The sequence below is a fragment of the Crinia signifera genome, chromosome 1 (genome assembly GCF_055691185.1).
Source record: "Crinia signifera chromosome 1, ASM5569118v1, whole genome shotgun sequence".
NCBI lineage: Eukaryota > Metazoa > Chordata > Amphibia > Anura > Myobatrachidae > Crinia > Crinia signifera.
The window spans coordinates 207,004,280-207,025,842 of NC_139217.1; the positions used below are offsets into that span (position 1 = coordinate 207,004,280).

General features: G+C 47.4%; 1 long non-coding RNA gene across 2 annotated transcripts in view; it reads right to left on the reverse strand.

Annotated features, from left to right (window-relative positions):
- The window catches only part of LOC146068053 (uncharacterized), a 58,133-nt gene extending 44,347 nt beyond the window's left edge, over positions 1-13,786 (reverse strand). For both annotated transcript variants that reach the window (XR_014472952.1, XR_014472953.1), the window contains exon 1: positions 13,641-13,786. This is a non-coding gene — a long non-coding RNA (uncharacterized LOC146068053). The remainder of the gene's footprint in view (positions 1-13,640) is intronic.
- Between the last annotated feature and the right edge of the window lie 7,777 nt (positions 13,787-21,563).

A 21,563-nucleotide genomic window follows, 5' to 3' on the forward strand; every position in this document is an offset into this window, starting at 1 on the left:
AACCTGATAGATTTTAACTATACCCCCCTTCTTCATCAATTGAATACAAAAATTAATAACTGGATGAACATAGAAGTATCAGTATTGGGTAGAATTGCCATGTTAAAAATGTTCCTACTCCCTAAGGTATTATATCTATTCCGTGCCATACCAAAAGCTCTCCCCAAATACTGGATTTCTAGGTTTAATAGCATATTTAATAAATACATCTGGAGGAATAAACGTGCTAAAATAGCTAAAAAAATATTTGATGCTCCCTAAGGATAGAGGTGGCCTAGGTCTTCCGAACCTAGAGATGTACCAAGCGGCTACATTACTGGATCAAATTAAGGCAGTCTGTGGCCCTATGGGAAGGGACTAAAGATCAGACCCAGAATTAGATAATAGGCCATCAATCCTCTTTGACTACTTAATATGGCTCCCGCCCTCAGTTGGAAATCAATGCAAGGAGCTATCGAAGGGTATGAGAACTATACTTCACAATTGGTATAAATTTTTAGACACGATAGACACCCTGGGTTCCCCGATGGGTCACCTACCTTTGGGAGCTTTAACAAAATTAATACCAGATCTTAATCTGGAGTTATGGGGAAAGCTGTCCATAAAAACACTATCAGATCTGTTTGATAATGGACAGCTAATGTCATTTGACCAGATTAAGAATAAATTCGGAGTCCCAAACTCCGATTTTTATAAATATCTGCAGATCAGGCATTGCCTACAATCCGATATTTTTACCTCAAAGGAATTAACAGCTCTCCCTATAGAGTATATACATCAAATTTATGGGGTGAAGAAGAGGGGTGGAATCACCTTTTGGTATAAAATCCTATCACAAGAAAATAGAGAATATAATAGGAAAACTAGATGGCAGCAGAAGTGGGAAAAGGACCTGAATTTTGAATGGGACAATTCGCAGTGGACACAATTATTCAATACAGTCAATCATATGTCCAATTCTAAAATGCATATTGAAAGGTACTTTAAAATCTTCTATCAAACTTATTACACTCCAGCCAAGATAAATAGTTTCTCCCCGGACCAGCCAGATGGGTGCTGGAGGTGTGGGGAAAGAGCGGATATAAAACACATCTTCTGGTCTTGTGTGAAACTAGAAAGTTTTTGGTTAGATATTAAATAAGGAATTTGGTACTCACCGATAATTCCCTTTCTCCAAGGCAGCAGGGGACACTGCAGAGTCATGACGTATGGGAATAGAGTTGGTGCTGTGGAGTCGGCACTTTAAGATGCTTTTGAAGTGGCTGGCTCCTCCCCCCTCTATCCCCACCAAGCCCCAGTCTTAGTAAAACTGTGACCGAGAGAGGAAGAGAAACAAGTCAAGAAGAACTAGAAGGAGGAGGATATACAACATACAACATGTAAAATTTAATCAGATGAACGATCTGAGTTAGTAAGTAAGGTATAGATAACAGAATCATCCAACATAATAACAACATGAATGATATACTCATAGTAACTGAGTCCCCCTGAGGAAGGACCAACCTGTAGGAACATGTAGTAACCTATATAACCTGGTCAGAACACAGCGCTGGGAGGGCGTGCAGTGTCCCCTGCTGCCTTGGAGAAAGGGAATTATCGGTGAGTACCAAATTCCTTATTTCTCCCTCGGCCAGCAGGGGACACTGCAGAGTCATGACGTATGGGAAGAATACCAAAGCACTACTCCCGGGTGGGAGAGCGCTGAGATTCCCCCAGAACAGCCCTGCCAAAGGATGTTTCAGCCTTGGCAAAGGCGTCGAATTTATAGAACCGGGCAAAGGTGTTCGCACTTGCCCAAGTCGCAGCTCTGCACACCTGAGAGAGGGAAACCCCTCTTGCCAGGGCCCATGATGTGCTAACCGATCTTGTTGAATGAGCCGTAATTGTTGAAGGGACATTCCTGTCTGCATGTCTGTAGGCCTCTTTAATGGTGATGCACATCCAACGAGCCAACGTTCTTTTGGACGCAGGCCATCCCCTGCGTTCATGACAATAGAGAATAAAAAGACTATCAGTCTTCCGCAAAGCTGACGTTTTCTCCAAGTATATTCGCAATGCCCTTACAGCATCTAGGGAAGCAGAGTCTTCAGTGAAAGCTGGAATGATAATCGGCTGGTTAAGGTGAAAAGAAGAAACCACCTTAGGGAGAAAGGAACTATTAGTCCTTAATTCTGCCCTGTCAGTAAAGAACTGTAGGAAAGGAGCCCGACATGATAAGGCCCCTAGTTCCGAAACACGACGCGCTGAAGCTAATGCAACTAGCGTAACAGTCTTCCAGGTGACATATTTTAGATGTACCGAGTCTAACGGTTCAAAAAGGTCTGATTGCAAGTATCGCAAAACCACTGATAAGTCCCAGGGCTCAGTGGGTGATCTGAAGGGAGGTTGAAGCCTCAACACCCCCTTTAAGAACGTTTGTATCTCTGGAATGACCGCTACCCTGCGGTGAAAGAAAACAGATAGCGCCGCTAGTTGCACTTTCAGAGAGGCTAAACGAAGACCTTTGTCCAGTCCTTCCTGGAGAAATTCTAGTAACCTGGGTAGGCTAAACACCGCCTTAGGATAGCCAAGCCTTTCGCACCAGGAAATGTAGGACTTCCAAATCCTGTGGTAATGTGCCGAAGTCACACTCTTCCTAGCATGGAGCATTGTTGGAATAACCCTGGATGGGATACCTCTGCGTTTCAGCAATTCGGCCTCAACAACCATGCCGTTAAATGCAGAAGCCGTAAGTTTTGGAAGGTGAACGGTCCTTGGAGAAGTAAGTCTTCTCTTTGAGGCAGGAACCACGGGTTGTCTATTGACATTAGTCTTAGATCCGAGTACCATGCCCTCCTCGGCCAGTTCGGGGCAATTAAGATGGCTGTTGTTGTTTCCCTTTTCAGTTTCTTCAGAACTCTTGGAAGTAACGGGAAGGGTGGAAAAATGTATACCAGTTGGTAGTGCCATGGTATTGACAAGGCGTCGACTGCCACCGCTCCTGGATCCAGGGACCTGGCACAGTAGAGAGGGACCCAATGATTCAATCTGGAGGCCATCAGGTCTATGTCGGGGGTCCCCCACCGAAGCGTCAGTTGATGGAAGACCTCCGGGTGAAGGGACCACTCCCCTGGGAGGAACGTTTGGCGGCTTAGATAGTCCGCCTGCCAATTCTCTACTCCCGGAATAAATATTGCTGAAAAAGCCCTGGAGTGGGCTTCTGCCCATTCTAATATGGGACGAACCTCTCGCATGGCTGCCCTGCTTCTGGTGCCCCCTTGTCGGTTTATATATGCAACTGCGGTCACGTTGTCTGATTGTATCCTGATCTGTAGACCTTGAAGCAGGCTGTGAGCCTGTAGTAGAGTTAGTCTGATTGCTCGTAGTTCTAAGATATTGATTAGAAGCTTTGCCTCCTGCAGCGACCAGCGTCCTTGGAACCTGTGGCCTAGGGCGACTGCTCCCCAGCCCTTGAGACTGGCGTCTGTTGTGACCACTGTCCATGTGCAAGGGCTGAAACTGCGTCCTTGAAGCAGGTTTGGGGTGTGAAGCCACCAAAGCAGGGAAGAGCGGGCCTTCTGAAACAAGATGATGCGCTTGTGAATTTGAAGGTGTGAGCCCGACCATTGTGATAGTAGATTCTCTTGGAAAGTTCGAGAATGGAAGCGACCGTAAGGGACCGCCTCGAACGCAGCTACCATCAAACCCAAGAGTTGAGTGCACAGATGTGCTGAGAGTCTTTTCTGATGCAGTACCTGTCTGACCTTTGCTTGTAGGGCTATGATCTTGTCTGGTGGAAGAAAGATCCTTTCCTCTACTGTGTCCAATATGAGACCCAGAAATTGTAGGCGTTGTGATGGGTTGAGTTGTGATTTTTTGAAGTTCACAACCCACCCATTTTTCACTAAAAACTTGCAAGTTGTCATGGCATCTGCCATCAGCTTTTCCCGAGTTGGAGCTTTGAGGAGGAGGTCGTCTAAGTAGGGTATAATAGTTATCCCCTGCAGACGAAGAGCCTTGGTCATACATGCCATTATTTTTGTAAAAACCCGAGGAGCGGAAGAAAGTCCGAAGGGTAGTCCTCGGAACTGGAAATGGCGATCCTGTAGTGCGAATCTCAAGAATCGCTGATGAGGTTCCCAGATTGGGACGTGCAGGTACGCATCCTTTATATCTAGAGAGAGGAGAAATTCTCCCTTCTCCAGGGATGCAATAACTGACCGAATTGATTCCATCTTGAATCTGTGGTAAATAACAAATTCGTTCAGGGGTTTCAGATTTAAAATGGGTCGGACAGATCCGTCTGGTTTTGGGACCACGAAAATGCTTGAATAGTATCCCGTGCACTGCTGATGGGCAGGCACCGGGATAACTACTCCCGCCTCGAGCAGGGTTTGTATGGCCCCAACTAGGCTCAAACCTGCCTCTACCGATGGAGGTAGGCCTATTGGGAAGAACCTGTTTGGAGGTTGTGTGGCAAATTCCAGTTTGTACCCCTGAGAGATAATCTGGAGAACCCACGCGTCGGTGCAATGAGACCTCCATTCCTCCGCGAACAGTAACAATCTGGCGCCCACCTTGGGATCCCTAAAGTGAGCCGGTAGGCCGTCATGCCACTGGCTTGTCTGTGGTCTTTGGGTTGAGAGAGAGATTTGCAGTGGTCTGGGGGGCTCTGGCCCCTCTGCCTCGGCGGCCTCTGAAGGAAGAGAAACCTCCTCTGGCTCTCCCCCTGAAGCCAGCATTACCCCGAAAGGACCGAAAGGAAGGACTTACAAATTGCCTCTTGGGTGCAGGAGCTGAAGAGGGCAAAAAGGTCGACTTCCCCCCCGTGGCCTGGGAAATGAGCTTGTCCAATTCTGGTCCGAAAAGCATATCTCCTGAGAAGGGGAGGGCTTCCACCGCTTTTTTAATTTCCGGTTCGGCCTGCCAAGAGCGTAGCCACACAGTGCGTCTAGCCAGGACGGCAGAAGCTGAAACTTTTGCTGCTAATGTGGAAACATCAGAGGCTGCTTCCCCAACATAGGTAGAAGCGTCCCTGATACATTCTGCCAAGGATAGTAATTCCTCCTTGGGAGTATCCTGTTCCAGGCCCCTAATCAAATCAGCGGCCCATGTCTCCATTGCTCTGGCTACCCATGAGGAGGCGAGAGCTGGACGTAATATAACACCTGCGGTAGTGTAAATATTTTTGAGAGCACTATCAAGACGTTTGTCTGGTGCTTCTTTAAGCGATACCGCTCCCGGAATGGGGAGGGTGGTTTTCTTTGATAAACGTGACAATGAGGCGTCTGGAGTGGGGGGAGTCTCCCATTTAGCTCTCGACTCAGCCGAAAATGGGTATAAGGAATGAAATCTTTTCGACATCTGAAACTTCTTATCAGGTGTCTTCCAGACTTTTACTAAGGGGTTATCTAATTCCTCAGAGTCTGGAAAAGTTATTGGCTGTTTCTGAACCCTGCCAAAAATAGATACCTGAGGCGGTATAGGCGAGTCAGCAATATTAAGAGTAGATCTGATCTCTCTTATGAGACCCTCAATGCCCTGAGCATCCTGATCATCTATATCATCAGTAGGTACATACTGGTAAGGTTCGTCTATGTAGTCAGGGTCCGGTTGGTTATCATCATCTGTGACAAAAAACACTGAAGTAGCCTTCCTTTTCCCAGTTCCTGGAGAGGATGGCCTAACCTGTACTGAGGCAGTCACCGACTGCTGCAGGGAATCCACTGTGGAGGAGATTTGAGTCAATTGGGACTGAAAAACCTCCCTGTCCCTTTTTGATGCCGCTAGCTCGGCTGTGAGGTTAGCCAGAATAGCCTGCAAAGCCTCTGGGGACTGTAAGGGGGACTGAGGTAAAGGTGACTGGCTTACACTGTTTCCCTGCTTAGAGGCATAGCATGACTCACAGAGGGATACTCCCTTAACATGCTGAGTGTATTGACCTTTACAAGTCTTACAGGTGTAAACCTTTTGGGCTGCTTTAGAAGAAGTGGTCCTGTCAGCCATGACAAACAGTGTATAACAAGTAACACACACTCACACAGAAATAGCAAATACAGGACAGCTGAAGGATAGCTGAGGCTTGTGCTTCGATAGGAAGAGAGGAGCCACAACCCTCCCAATAAAGGCTGCCAATATATATATAATGGCGCCCCAAATTCACCCCCTAAGACTCACAGTGTCCCTGTGATCGTCAGGGAGAGCGCTGACAGTCGCAGATGCTGGAAAGCCAGGTGCTGCCGGTCACAATGCACAGCGTGCAGGAGACTTGCTGCTGGTAACAATGGCGCCGCCGGAGAGAAGGAGAGTAAACTCCTCCTCCCTTCTGGCGTGTCCTTCCCGCGCTGAATCAATGGCGCCAATTTTAAAGTTAGCAGTAATGGAGACCGCCGCGAGCACTGTACGCTGCGGCTGTCTCCGTCTCCGTCGCGGCTGACGCGCTCACTATCAGCCGGCCCCCTGCTAATGGCGCTCAGCGCCGCTTACCCGTAGGCAGCTCCTGGAGTACGGGGGATAAGCCCTGGACCCGTCCTGCTAAGCTGCGTGCAGCCGCTACGGATCCCCAGAGCGGTGGCTCTGGTGGCCTGGGTACCGGAGGAAACACTGCGTGCAGTGTCGACCGGACCCCTCCAGGTCCCACGTAGCAGGCAGATGCCTGTCCTCAGTAAAAATTAAAAGTTTAAAAGAAAAATTATAAGAAAAAAATTGAGTCTCCCTAAGGAGACTCACACGCAGTGACCGACTCCATCGGGCACTTTTACTAAGACTGGGGCTTGGTGGGGATAGAGGGGGGAGGAGCCAGCCACTTCAAAAGCATCTTAAAGTGCCGACTCCACAGCACCAACTCTATTCCCATACGTCATGACTCTGCAGTGTCCCCTGCTGGCCGAGGGAGAAAAAATTGCTTTCTGAAAGTTTGAGCACTGCGGTACAATTAACACCACATCTGATATTATTACATATTTTACCATCAAACTTAAACGCCTCGAGGAAATACCTCTTGAATCAAATAATCTCCGCAATAGTTGCTACTATTGCCCAATTATGGAAACAGGAACAAGTACCATCCTTTCAGAAGTAATATATAAGATTGAATATAGCTATACGATGGAAACTTTAGGGAAAAGTTATGGGGATAGAAAAATAAAATTATGGTCAGACTGGGAAGCCTCTCGGAGGAGAACACTAGATGTGAATCTCCAAATTCAGGGTATATAGAAGAGGATTGGGGATAGAAACTCCCTTGTTGTTGCATATACTCTTACATTTATTTATTTATCTATTTAGGTATCTATCTAGATATTAAAAGAAATTCTGAGAATTAAATGGAAGATAAGATATAAAAACGATCCACCCTGTCAATAATATGTGTAGTTTGTTTAGGTGTATAGGTGTTGTAAAACTGTTTGTATATGTCAATGTCCTAGTGTTGAATATTATGTAATGTCTTTGTTTGAAAGGCCAAGATTGGAAGGCCTAACATGTTTGTCATAATCTTTTAAAAATGCAAATAAAAATTTATAAAAAAATAAAAAAAAAGGAAATCGCCCACAGCAACCAATCCTCTTCTGGCTAGCATTTACGAATTGCATTCTATAAAATGAGAGGTAGACGCTAATTGGTTGCTACAGGCAACGTCCCCACCATTTTAAAACCCAGAGACAGCATGGAGTCCCTGCCTAGCGTCATACACGCAATGTCCCTATAACTGCGGCGTTATGCCGGAACCCGCTACCTGTGCTCACCCACCAGAGCAGTGACCCCTCCCTCCAGCCAACGCTCACTACGTACCTGGCGCCGCTGACTTCCGCGCTGCTCCCTTTGTATATAAACATCTGCCCACAACATGCTCTGCCCGAGCTGTCCGTCATCGGGGCAGGGCCCGCAGGCAACCAATGGGAGAGGCGCTGCTTTTTTCCTCTTCATGAACTTGAGTGCAGCGGGCGGGGTTGCACAAACATTCGCGAGCAAGGAGTAAAGTAAAAAGAAAACTAGAGCTGGAATTTGACGAGGCTGAAGTTGGCTTCTTATTCGTAAAACCCACTCACAGCGTATCTAAACAATAATTTGATGTTATAGGGCTATTTCACACACTCCGGCTCCTGACGGACAGCAAAATCCCGCACGGCCAGGAAGCCGTGCTGCACACATCAGTTTAGAATGGAGCGGATGGCCACAGCCCGGCAGCCGTCCCTTCCAGTGGCGGGATCCAGCTGCAACCGCACGGCCGGGTCGTGGCCATCCCCTGTGAATGGACACAATAGTGTCCATTCACAACTACTGTGCACGGCACGGCTTCCTGGCCGTGCGGGATTTCGCCGTCTGGCAGGAGCCGGACAGTGTGAAATAGCCCATACTGTTCTGCACCAACACACAACACTGCAAGCACCATTAGCCCGAAGTGGTAACCCATAGAGATATTGAAGGGATATTGATCCCCCCACTCGGAGCAAAGACAGTGGGCAGTATTCAATGAGGCTGATTCGCCATGTTTTATGGAGATTTTGTGCTATTTTCGTGCTGTACGGCGATTTTTTTACTAAAACGGTGAATCACCCTATTCAATGACCAGATGGCGAATACATTTCAAGGTTTTTATCGCCATGATTCACAGAGTAGCAATCGCTATCTTTTTATGGTGAAGTGGAATGTGAACTTTTAAAATAAAGTGTTTTGTTTTTTACATTTGGTGTAAAAAAATCAGGAATTTTATTCTGAGGGGCATGCTATTTTTATTCATGTGCAGTAAGCACATGAATATATATTTAATTTAAAAATATATATATATATTTTTTTACACAGCAGCCAGCTGGGAGCCGAGCCGCTCATTAGATATTCATATATTCACTGCACCCGATCATTACATATGCACGATCGGGTGCAGTGAATACCTGCTCCCCTGCTGGCTATCCCGGGGGGGCAGCCTGTGCTGCCTGGCTCCCAGGGAGCCCACCTCCCCCCCACAAACGTTCTGGGGCAGGCAGGGAGACTTCCATCTCCCTGCCTGCCGCCGTCCTCAGGCTCCCTGCGGCATCGCCGCAGGAGTTAAAATTCGCCGGTCTGGGGCAGTGAGCCCCTGACTCGTTGAATACTGTAGCCGGCGAGGCTCCGGAACGCGGCGGGCAGTGGCGAATGTGCAGCGAATCCTAAACAGGAATCGCTGCACATCGTCAAAATTCTCATTGAATACTGCCCAGTGTGTATACAGCTGCTTCAATTGCTAAATTGCACCAATTTTGTGTAGTGCCAATCTTGGATAGTGCACACACTGTGGCTCTATCACACTGTGACTCAAGAATTGCAGATGACTGAATTAGCACACTGAAAGTAACTGACTGAGAGCATTAGATGCACAGGCCCCCGCACCAATTCAAGTCTATATATAAACAAGTTGAATATGGTACTCACAAATCGCTGCCTCCTGTTATAATATTGGTCAGAGCCATCAATTTGGTAACTAATAGAGTGATTACATATGCATGCATGCTGGGGAGGAAATGGGCGGGCAGCTGACATCCAGTGATGTCAGCTGGCTGCCCCCACCCCAGCGTCACAGCCTCTAACATAGGTCCCCGTGCGAACGAAGCGCCGCACCAAACAGCATGATCTGCTGCCACCAATATTTTACTCTCATTGCTTTCTGCAATCACATGCTAAATTTTGGTGTGCTAAAGCAACACAGCATACATGGGAATAAAGCAGCACATGTATATTTAATCACATTTTTTGTTCTTTTGGGATAAGCAGAACCAAATAAATACTTTCACACATGAAAAGAACAATTATGGAAATGTTCATTAAAATGGTGACAATGACATTGTAAACAGTGAGTGGAGCAGACAAAACTGCAATCCAATGAAGGACAAGTTGTCCCACTCTACACCCAGTGATAGCTCCTTCCCCCAAGTAACATACAGCACCAGCCCTAACCCCTCCGCAGCGTAATACACTAACCCAGGGGTTACCAAACTTTTTGAAATCACGGCACCCGGGAGTATTAGAAATTTTCCGTGGCACCCCTAGGCCAAAAGTTTCTTATTGATTACTTAAAATATATATTAAATTAAATAAATTGTGTTTATATGTGATCCTTAAGCCCAGTTATGTTGTGAGGGACAGTATACACTCCGGTTTGTTCAAATATTTTATGATTGGAAGCCACAAGCACTGATTTTCCCTATTACATTGACCATAAATAAAATGAATTGGACCTAGACCACCATCCCAGGGCACCCCTGCAAGTGTTCTGAGGCACCCCAGGGTACTGCGGCACACAGTTTGGGAACCACTGCACTAACCCCTTACCTGAGGTAGTGCAGTCATGTCCAAACTATGGCCCTCCAGCTGTTGTGAAACTACAAGTACCATCATGGCATGCCACAGTTTGCCAATAGGGAATGCTAAAACTATTGTAAGGCATGCTGGGATGTGTAGTTTCACAACAGCTGGAGGGCCATAGTTTGGACATGCCTGCACTACCTCAGGTAAGGGGTTAGTGCAGTGGTGTGGGTGGGGTAGCGGGTGGGTGCTGTATGTCACTGGGGCTGGCAGTTGGGTGGGTGCTGCGTGTCACTGGGGGGGGTTGCACATATGATCATGGGGGGGGGGGGGGTGTAGAAGGGGCTACCCAGTGATCATATATACTCCTCCCCCCCCGTGAGACACAGCATGACCCACCCCACTCCTCAGCCCCAGTGAGTACTCCCCCTCAGCGACCTACAGTCAGTAACCAACTTGGGCTCCCCCCTGCCCCATCTATGTAATCCCACACCCAACCAGCATCAAACATATGACAAGGACAATTGGACAAATTACCCATTTTAAACTAGTCCCCCAGGCACCAAGAAAATGGCGCCGGAGCCCGGAGAAAAAACCCGCCAAAACCCCCCCCAGGCGGTTGAAGCACACACACACAGCACTCACATTACAGTCCTGGCTGGGCTCCCGGCTACTAAAATAAGCCTCTGTCTTCTGCTCCAACCTACTCTGTCCCTCCAGAGGCAGTGAGTGAATGAATGATAGGCTGCGCAGCGTGCGCACTAGCTGGGTGACGGTCGGTCGGTCAGTGAGTGAGTGACAGCCTGCGCATAAGCCTGGATCCCTCCTCCGTCCCATGGGTGACCAATCCTCATAGCAGGAGGGGGAGGCACTAAACTACCTGTCAGTCACAGACTCACACAGTGCTGCACTCCACCGCCTGGTCTCCAAGGCTCCCTCTATGCTCCGCCTCCACCCATCAGCCAGCCAATCCCCGCCCTGTGTGCCGATCGGCACTCACTCACAGTCACAGTCGCCTGTCACTCAATAATATAGACTTTAGTGTCAAGCGGCTGTGACTGTGAGCACCGAGCGGCGCACATAGAGACTCACTGACAGCCAGGCTCATCAGCGGCAGCATTGAAAAAAATGGGACGAGCCGTGCAGCGCCCCGGGCAGTTGCACGGCTCGTCCCCCTGTAAAAACGGCCCTATTAGTTAGCACTTTTGTTACCCAAACTCCTGGCCATCTAGTCTTCTCTGGCGTTTACATATATTTTTATTAAATAGAACTATCTTAACATACAAATAAATAAATAAATAAATATGACAGACACTAGCTAGTTTCCCTGAAAATAACGTTTAAATGTTGGTAAGTACAATACATCATACAAAACATTAACTGTTGGAAGTTCATTTATAGACACTGTCTTAATTTTCTGAAACATTATAATTGAGAGCGGAAGCTGTAGTGAACACGATTAGTATATCTGCAGCAACAATACCAGTCATCATTACATACACAGCTGTGCTGATCCATGGAACATGGAGAAGATCCACTGAGTCTGAATCAGTGGGCAAATCACGGTGACGGCTGTGCTTTCAAGTTTTTGTGAGGTATGCATACATGTACACATACCCTCCAACTGTACCGAATTTGCCGGTACAGTACCGTTTTTTAACGGTCTGTACCGGCAAATTAACCCTGTACCGAATGTACCGATTTTATTGAATTGACAGCTGGGCAGAGGGCTGTCTGTGCGCTGCCCGGCTGGATCTAGTTTTTGCCATATAATCAAACAAGCGGCAGCAGCCTGGTCCGACGCTGTTATTATCAATTCTCCCTAGGGCCTAGTCTGGACGGCCGCGAGCCAATAGGAGCTCGCGGTCCGGCAGCCGCTCATGATTGGCTGACGGACCGCAAGCTCCTATTGGCTCACTGCCGTCCAGCCGCGGACGAATTGAAAATAGCAATGAACCAGGCTGCTGCCGCTGTTCAGTCGTACCGGCAGCCATCTTACTACACCCACCTGTGCCCTGGGTATCGTAAACAATAACACGCGTGACGTGGGGGACCGGCCAGAGCCATGAGCACCAGACACGTGACATGCCGGTAAGGGAACGGGGCAGTATTATGTGGGGCACGGTAATGTCACGCAAGTGCGTGCGGGGTTCCTGCAGTTTGCGTATGGGGAAAGTGAGGGCGCTCCTCGGGCTCCTTTGTGTGAATGCCTGCCCAATGCAGAGAGCTGTTGGTGACCTGTGTGAAAGCAGGAGGCCGGGGGCACAGTGCTGTGGGTGTCCTATGCGAGAGCAGGGAATATTGGGGATCACTGGTGCAGTATCCACTGTAGTGGGGGTGTAGGGAGCTGCCCTATGTGAGAGTTCATTGGGGAAAAGTATTGGCAGTGGGTAGGTGGGACCTGGATATTTTATTTTAAATGGCCAGCCAGTACACATACAGAGGGATGGCCACGCCCCCTTTACCAATGGTCACACCCACTTTACTCATGGCCACACCTCCTTTCTGGGTGTGTACCGATTTCCACCCTTCAGATGTTGGAGGGTATGTGTACATACTGCATGCACACATATAACATACATACAGAAACAGCATAGATACACACAAATAGCATAAGTACATACAGCATGTACACAAAGAAAAACATAGCATAGATATACACACACACACACACAGCATGCATGTACACATAGTTTTACACAGATAGCAAAGATACACAGACACACATAGCATAGATATTCACAGCATTTGCACACATACAGGCAACATATACATACAGACACATACCATGTACCCACATACAGTACATGCATCATACTGTATACATAGACACAAAGCATGTAAAAAACACACACACAGCATATACTGTACAAACAAACACACACTCAGCATTCACCCCGTCCCCCTATTAGATCTAAAAAAATTCTGCACATTGTACTTGCCCAGCTGATGAGCACAGTCTCTGCTTCCCCCCGGCCAGCAGCTCTCCTCACAGCACAGTTTTTCTTCCCCCGTCAGCTCTCCTCCACACACAGCAGTCACGTGGGTGGAGTTCAGCCTTCGAGGAAGTACACGCTGCATGTGCAGCTACAGTATCTCCCCCTACTGTCAGCCAGCCTGGCCCCAGCGACAATCATTGATGGTGCAGTGGTAATATAAATGTAAACCTCCCAAAACATTGGTAGTGCAGTGGTATTCTAAAAAAAACGCCCCACAAATCATTGGTGATGCAGTGATTATATAAATGAAAGCCTCCTAAATCATTGGTGGTGCAGTGGTATTATTAAAAAAACGCCACACAAATCATTGGTGGGGCAGTGGAAATATAAAGAAAACCCTCCCAAATCATTGGTGATGCAGTGGTATTTGTTTAATATACTTACCAGCCTCAGAAGACTTCGCAGGCTGTCCCAGGCTCTGTGCTGCTTGCAGGCTGCTTCTCTTTCCAGGGCTGTAGAAAAGAAGGGCGGGGATGGGAGTGGCTGGCCCGGGAGATCTCATCTGCATCACATTGCAAACAGATAGGAAACCTCAATACAGGCATCCAATCTACACTATATCTGAACAATCTGCACTATATAGACTGGGCTGCCCTGTCTATCTGATTTTCGATTTCTGCTGACACGGGGGCGCGCATCGGGATAGGATCTGGATCGCAAGGGTTAAAAACCCTTGCGATCTGCATGCGATCCAGATAAGATTCTGACTATATAGTCAGAATCGTAAAGAGATTGTACCCGTGTGTACACAGCATCAGTTTTATTTTCTAGCCCCTCGGTATTATGGGGGCTGTAGTCATTCTGTTCCTCAAATGGGTAAGCATTGAAAGAGAATCACTACAAAGGCCACAATGCTGTGCTCCTATAATTCCTGTTGGCTGATGAATTCCCAAATCACTGGCGCTCACCAGACGGATTTCCGCCCAGACAGGTAGGGACCAGGGTCGGGGAGTCGGGGACTGTCTGTGCTGCCTGCCGCAGCTGCGGTCAGGTGTGGTTAGCGACTGTGTTAATATTAGAGTGCGCCGCCGGGTGCTGTGCTCGGAGAAATAGCGGAGCCGCTGTCATGAAAATGGTCCCAGCATCCTCTGCACGTCTTTTGGTCGCTGGGATTGCTGGGACTTGTAGTAAAACCTCTGTCGGCAGCCTCCACCGTGCAGTGGTATGTTATCCTCCGCTGTAACTCATAGATACCACATTGCCATAAATGTAATGTGACACATTGTTCAACCCTTGTTTGACTCGATATAGAACTAATAGTGGTCAATGTAAAACTATCAGAAGTATATCTCCCCGGCCTATATCATAAAAATAGGTTTCATTATGGAAGTTATCGCTCTTGGCACAGTATAGCAGTTTAGCTGATGCTGGTTCAGCATAAGGGTGGGGACCACTACCATCAGTGCATTGTGTATTGCATCTGCATTCTATAGATAGTTAGCTTGCGAGCAGGGCCCTCCTACCTCTATGTTGGTTTGTTACTACCCAGTTTGTTTTATCACTGTCTCCTATTGTAAAGCCCAGCATAATATGCTGTGCTATATAAGAAATTAAATAATAGTGTTTTTATTATTACTAGGAGTCAAGTCTAAGGCATACTTGCCTACTTTTGAAAAGCAAAATGAGGGAGATTTTAGATGATCGCAAAATGCACTGAGAGCAGCGTCGCGCATCATTATATACATACATATATAGAGATCAGTGGACCGGCACTCTGTTTCTGCTGCCGGGGTCAATATGCTTGCCTGGGTGCCTGCTTCAGTGTACATGTGTGCCAATGTAGATTGCCGTAGAAAGCGTCACTCCAGGGCTTGTGATCAAGTTAACATTTATTGGGTCAACGCCGTTTCGGGCCTCCTGATGACGGGCTGAGGCCCGAAACTGCATTGACACAATAAATTTCCCCTTGATCACTCGATCACAAGCTCTGAAGTGACGCTTTCTACAGCAATCTACATATATACATACATACATTATATATATATATATATATATAGATAGATGAAATTATAAAGTCGGAGTATGGAACAAACCAGAGGACTTAGTTCTGCGCGCGCCGAAGGCGCGCGCTCTGCAAAAGGGGGTGTGGCCACGGGAAAAGGGGCGTGTCTTTATGTGAAGTGTACCACACCACATACCACTTATACACCACACTAGTCGGACTCTTTATACTATCTAGTACTAGTGCCCTTACACATTGTACCACACAGTATGAGACAAAATTCAAGGACAAAGGGACAGGGAGAGTGACATCAGAGAGACAGGGGAACACAGAGAGAGTGACAGCAGGGACACAGACAGCCACATATGTACTGTATATTGGGCATCATGGTATGTGGCATATGCTCATTATACATATGCCACACACAGTGATGCTCCATTATACATACATGCCGCACACCGTGATGCCCATTATAAATATGCCGCACACCATGATGCTCATTATACATGCCGCACACCGTGATGCCCATTATAAATATGTCACACACCGTGATGCTCATTATACATATGCCACAGACCGTGAATCCCATTTTACATATGTCACACACCCTGATGCCCATTATACATATGCCACACACCGTGATGGCCATTATACATATGCCACACACCGTGATGCCCATTATACATACGCCACACACCGTGATGCCCATTATAATCCCAACTGGCTCCTCTCCAATCTGTCCTCAATGCTGCAGCCAGGCTTATCTTCCTCTCCCGCCGCTCTAACTCTGCTACTCCCCTTCAACAAAATCTGCACTGGCTTCCATTCCCCTACAGAATCCTCTTCAAACACCTCACACTCACATACAGGGCCATCTCTAATTCCATTGCTCCATATATCTCTAACCTCATCTCCATTCATACACCCTCCCGCCCTCTACGGTCAGCTGACGACTGTCGTCTCTCCTCCACCCTGATCACTGCTTCCCATGCTAGAGTACAGGACTTTGTCCGTGCTGCACCCCTTCAGTGGAACGCACTCCCTCGCTCCATTAGACTCTCCCCGACCTTGCAAAGCTTCATACGGGCACTGAAAACTCACCTATTCATCAAAGCGTACCCTTCCACTGCATAAACTAGCTGGTTCTCCGACCCCTTGCCTGTTTACATCCTGCTATCTAACCACCACCCCTCGCTTGCACCTCTTGTAATCCGTCTGTCTCCCCTTCCTACTAGATTGTAAGCTCCTCCGAGTAGGGCCCTCATCCCTCCTGTTGTCAAAGCCCTCTTCTCTTCACATGTCACTCACAGCTCTCCTTTACTCCAACACTCAGTGACCATCTTTGTCCACATACTCATCTCCATCATTGGCCTCAAGCCTCTAGTTGTATGTTGATTGGGTCCTCACTACTTACATTTAAGCGGTAATGTGTATTGAACTGTGGTGCTCTTTATTTGTACTGTATTTTTGTTATTTATTCAATGTTATGCCAAGTTTTGTCTCCCTGTATTGTTCCTTTGTACGGCGCTGCCAAACACTTGTGGCGCCTTATAAATAAAATTATAATAATAATAATAATTATAAATATGCCGCACACCGTGATGCTCATTATACATATGCCACACACCCTGATGCCCATTATACATATGCCACACACCGTGATGGCCATGATACATATGCCACACACCGTGATGCCCATTATACATATGTCACACACCCTGATGCCCATTATACATATGCCACACACCGTGATGGCCATGATACATATGCCACACACCGTGATGCCCATTATACATATGTCACACACCCTGATGCCCATTATACATATGCCACACACCGTGATGGCCATTATACATATGCCACACACCGTGATGCCCATTATACATATGTCACACACCCTGATGCCCATTATACATATGTCACACACCGTGATGCCCATTATACATGTCACACACCGTGATGCCCATTATACATGTCACACACCGTGATGTACATTATACATATGTCACACACCCTGATGCCCATTATACATATGTCCCATACCGTGATGCTCATTATACATATGTCACACACCCTGATGCCCATTATACATATGTCACACACCGTGATGCCCATTATACATATGTCACACACCGTGATGCCCATTATACATATGTCACACACCCTGATGCCCATTATACATATGCCACACACCGTGATGGCCATTATACATATGCCACACACCGTGATGCCCATTATACATATGTCACACACCCTGATGCCCATTATACATATGTCACACACCCTGATGCCCATTATACATATGTCACACACCCTGATGCCCATTATACATATGCCACACACCGTGATGCCCGTTATACATATGTCACACACCGTGATGCCCATTATACATGTCACACACCGTGATGCCCATTATACATATGCCACACACCGTGATGCCCATTATACATATGTAACACACCGATGCCCATTATACATATGCCACACACCGTGATGGCCATTATACATATGCCAAACACTGTGATGCCCATTATAAATATGCCACACACCGTGATGCTCCATTATACATATGCCACACACCGTGATGCCCATTACACATATGTCCCACACCGTGATGTCCATTATTCATATGCCAAACACTGTGATGCCCATTACACGTATGCCGGACACCATGATGCCCATTATACATATGCAGAACACCGTGATGCCCATTATATATATATATGCCACAGACCGTGATGCCCATTATACATATGCCACACACCTTGATGCCCATTATACATATGCCACACACCGTGATGCTCTATTTTACATATGCCACACACCGTGATACCCATTATACATATGCCACACACCGTGATACCCATTATACATATGCCACACACCGTGATACCCATTATACATATGCCACACCATGATGCCCATTATATATATATATGCCACACACCGTGATACCCATTATACATATGCCACACCATGATGCCCATTATATATATATATGCCACACACCGTGATGTCCATTATACATATGCCACACACCGTGATGTCCATTATACATATGCCACACACCGTGATACCCATTATACACATGCCACAGACCGTGATGCTTATTAAACATACCAAAATAGACGGCTCCGGTAGTCAACCACATGTTCTTGCCAACAGCTGTCCTACTGATTTGAGAAGATTAGCGATATAATATAGTGGCTTAGACCGTGCCCGCCCAAAAAGCAGAAATGACAGAATGACTATAGTAAGCTATCCCATGTTCATTATTATTTCACATAACAGTAGTCATGGGAACATGACAAACAGGTGACAAGCTGTATGAAAGCTTGTCAGTGGCACACACTGCAACCTACATACACTTACACCATATATATATATATATATATATATATATATATATATATCTTTTAAGTGCCCCTTGTAGGAAGGCAGGCCGGCAGGCAGCTAGAAAATTAATGTGGCATGACGACAGGAGGAGTGGAGCATGTCTTGGGACGGAAGCCAGTCGGGGACCAGTGGTGGGGGGAGAGGTGATCGATAAGAAGCAGGCGTAGTGAGTGGGGGAGAGGAATGCAGCTTACAGTCAGTTAACTTTAAGCTTTTACTTACTGGCTGCTGCGGCTGCTGCTCCATACACAGCTGAGACGTGTCTGACTGTGACACTCTTGTGTGCTCCCGGCTCCTGCTGCCCGACTCACTGTCTGCCAATGTCTAAGTCCACTGCCGCTGCCAGTGCCGCTCCTGCACGCTCAGGCCAGCGCTACCCACACAGCCCCGCGGTGGCCTTCCTAATTACGTCACGGCGTCGCGCATTTAGGCCCCGCCCCCACAATGACGCGTTCGCGCATGCGCATTACGTTTTTATTGGAAAGGGGACAAAAAAGCAGGAGAACCCCAGGGATTTGCGGGAGGCGGGAGAATGATTGGAAAAACGGGAGACTCCCGCTAAATGCGGGAGGGTAGGCAAGTATGGTCTAAGGTCTGGGCTCTTTGCCTGCCTTTTGCATGTGGGAATGGTGTGGTAGGGGCAGAACATCTGCAACACAAACATGTCTCCATGATATTGCTAAAATTCTGCAGAGGACCAAGAGATGGCACCGATAGTAGTGGGCCCCAGGTTCAGAACGTGTATCTCAGCTGTGTTATTTTGGAATGCTCTGCTGTACTGTATGTCTGAATGCATTTGGCTGACACCAGCTTTGCATGTGTCATGGCCACAGAAAATGTAACAATGCTTGCTGTTGCTGCAACAGATTGTGGGCGGGATGTATTAAACCAGAAATGCTTTCAGGGATTTTACCGCATTTTCAAATGTACTAAAGCCCAGGCAAAGTGGCTCCAATTCGAAAGTTATTGCTAGCCTATGAGCTGCTTTCCCCATATAATACTATTGGAGAACGAGTCACTGATTCTACATCCAGTCTGTGCATACACACTTTTTTTGTAGATCTCCAATCTGCATTTGCTGAAACAATCTACTGAAAGGAGGGTAATTGTGTATTATCAGGATGCCCAATTTGCCTACATACGCCGGCGTAGAGATCGCATCGCGTGTGATCACATGCAATGCGATTTAGCACACCTCCACTATGCACGTCACCCCGAAGCGAGGCGAGCGCACGCGGAACGTGTCCTCCTGACTTTTCATACCCCCACTATCCATGTCAGCGCAGAGTTGATTTTATAAAGTGTGGTGAGCGCACGCGGAATACATGTAAAGCAATCTGCGTGCACTCACCACACTTTATAAGATCAACTTCACACCGACGTGGATAGTGGAGGTATGAAAAGGTCGGGAGGAGGCGTTCTGCATCCCCTCATGGGGCACGCTGTGCTCGCCATGCTTTGGGGTGATGTGGTTAGTGGGGGTGTGCTAAATCGCATTCGGGCATGGTGCCTCGCTGTGCTCGGCACACTATTCTATTCTCCCGCCACACCCTAGTGGATGGTAGGGCATGAAATACCGCCTGTCGGCACATGTTGGCTCAAAAAAATTGAAAACAGCATATTGACCTTTTGACTGTCGACCTTGTGTTTGTCAACCTAATGATGCTGTTGATGAACCCCATGTCGACCTTCCTCTTGTCGACCTAGTGACCATATACCGACTTGGAATACCTACAGTAATGATATCCAGTTATAGGGCGAGTGAATAGTTGGAAGTGTTTCTGCCATCGACAATGACGTTTGAGTGTATGTGACCATAGCTTGTGAACCATCAGTGTTCTTTGTGTGTACATGTGCAATAGAGCAGTCTTGCCAGGTTAGTGTTTATCCCTCTGGCGTATTACATTACAAAACATTGGGTCAGATTCAGAGGTACATTGGGACAGATGTATTAAGCTTTAACAAGAGATAAACCCCCAGCCAATCACCTGCTAACTGCCATGTTACAGCCTGTGTTTGAAAAAAGTCAGTAAGGAGCTGATTGGCTGGACGTTTATCTCTCCTTATCACGATTGCATTTATCTCTTGTTAAGGCTTAATACATCTGCCCTGTTGTGCCAAACAAGCAATGAGTGATTGACACTGTCACTTACTGCTTATTCACTAATAGAGAGCCTTGAGATGCCAACTAGTATGACCTGACCAAAGTGTCTGTCACTTTGTCAGCCACTGCTACCTGGTGTCAGCAGCAGTGGTACCAGTGAGCTAAGCCTGAGAGGAGACAGGACCAGCTTAGACTCCTGATACTGTCTCATTGTCAGTAACAGCTGCCAGCGTGTCAGTGTTAAGCACCAATGTCACCAACAATTTTGACGATTGATAGTTAATGCAATCCCCGCCAATAATGCAATCCCTGCCACAGCTATTTATATCACTCCACCCTTATCAGCCCAATCTGGTGGGAAAAACTATTTGGTAATGTATGGGAGCAAATGACAATCACCCAATCTTAAGGAGTGTAACCAGCTTTACTCTCCTACCCCTTTCACACAACCTAATTTCCCGGGTTGGGACAGCAACTAGCGCTGGTGTGTAAGGTTCCCGGGCCAAAATCCTTGCAAAAATTGCCGGGATTCCAACCCTGCTATGGAGCAGGGTTGTTCCTGGGTTCAACCCGGGGTCCTGGCCAGTGTGAAAGGGATAGGGGGTACTTACCCGAGTTGCCGGTCCTCGGTGTGCTGTCAGGTCGGGGATCCACACAGGCGGCGGGCGCAAATGACAGGAAAGGAGGTGGATGAAGATGACGCAGCTCTCCTGTGCTCTCACTGCCCCCGGAGAGCTACATCATCTGCACCCACCGTCTGACCTGTCATCTGCGCCTGCCGCCTGTGTGGATCCCCGGCCTGTACCGAGGTCCAGCGACAGGGGTGAGTACTCCCTGCCACGAGCACGCCTCCTCCCTGCCTCAT